The sequence below is a fragment of the Eurytemora carolleeae genome, unplaced genomic scaffold, assembly GCF_000591075.1.
Source record: "Eurytemora carolleeae unplaced genomic scaffold, Eaff_2.0 scaffold16, whole genome shotgun sequence".
In the NCBI taxonomy this organism is placed as follows: domain Eukaryota; kingdom Metazoa; phylum Arthropoda; class Copepoda; order Calanoida; family Temoridae; genus Eurytemora; species Eurytemora carolleeae.
In genome coordinates, this window is record NW_019396244.1 from 86,283 (window position 1) to 87,751 (window position 1,469).

At 27.1% G+C, this 1,469-nt stretch overlaps 1 long non-coding RNA gene across 1 annotated transcript; it reads right to left on the bottom strand.

The window, feature by feature from the left end:
- Window positions 1-320: 320 nt before the first annotated feature.
- LOC111699242 (uncharacterized) lies at window positions 321-721 on the bottom strand. The gene is made up of 2 exons (XR_002764709.1): window positions 597-721; window positions 321-509 (listed from the first exon to the last, which is right to left on the bottom strand). It is a non-coding gene; the product is annotated as an uncharacterized LOC111699242 (long non-coding RNA).
- Window positions 722-1,469: the final 748 nt, after the last annotated feature.

Sequence of the window (1,469 nt, forward strand, 5' to 3'; positions counted from 1 at the left end):
GAATAAATTAAATAATCTATTAAAAATATAAAATATCAAATGTAATGTGTACTGCATGTTTATATGAATATTAAATGTACTGTGTGTACTGCATATGTTTGTAAATATTAAATGTACTGTGTACTGCAGTAGCATATTTCTATGAATATCAAATTTGCTGTGTAATGAATATTCATATAAATATAAAATTTATTATGTACTGCATGTTTTTGTAAATTTCAACTGAACTGTGTACTGTATGTGTATGTAAATATAAAATGTACTGTGTACTGCAGCATATTTCTATGAATATTAAATAAACAGTGTACTGAATGTTCATATAAATATAAAATTTATTATGTACTGCATGTTTTTGTAAATTTTAACTGAACTGTGTACTGTATGTGTATGTTTCGCGCCGGTCGGCGACTTATAATAAGTTAACATGAAGGACTGAAATGGTTTCTCTCAGAACGAAAGGTACAGAACGGTAGAAGGAAAAGTTTATTCATCTTCAGGTGTTTATACCACTAGAAATACATCATAATTAGAAAAATACAAATAATGTTTAACTATTTACATTTAAAAATTATAAGAAATTAGTATTAATTACATACCAATGACACTCTGGGGTGTAACTAGATCCTTCAAGTATTCAGTCAACACTGACTGGTTTATGGATAAGTTTGTATATAGTGCAGTACGGTCAATGTTTGTAAACAAAACCGGACCAAAATAAACAAAAAATCAAGGAAATAGGGACGTTCAATTTTCTTATGTTAATTCATTAAACCACAAAAGATCGCGATATAAAACTCGCGAAACAGTGTATGTAAATATAAAATGTACTGTGTACTGCAGCATATTTCTATGAATATTAAATATACAGTGTACTGAATGTTCATATAAATATAAAATTTATTATGTACTGCATGTTTTTGTAAATTTCAACTGACCTGTGTACTGTATGTGTATGTAAATATAAAATGTACTGTGTACTGCAGCATATTTCTATGAATATTAAATGAACAGTGTACTGAATGTTTCTTTAAATATCAAATTTACAGTTTATTGTACTCTTTGTGTATATTAAATGTACTATGTAGTGCTGTATCTTTCTATAAATATTAAATGTACTGTATACTGTACTTCTTATGCATATCAAATGTACTATGTAATGTATGTTTCTATTAATTTTAAATGTAGAGTGTACTGTTCTTTTATAAATTAAATGTACTATGTGCTATTATTCTAAATGTGTATTGTACATATACTCAAGAAGATTTATTGAAATATGATTATATGTTGAATGAAGTGGATTAAATCTATTTATTTTTTACCCATGGGACGGATATTTGAGACAGGTTTAATGATGCGAAATGGAAAAAGTCCTGTTTTTCGGATAGATTTTGGGAAAGATTGATTATAGGATAGTTCAAAGAATGTAGAAACTAAGAACGTTAATGTTTACTCAAAGGCTAGTTTTAAGA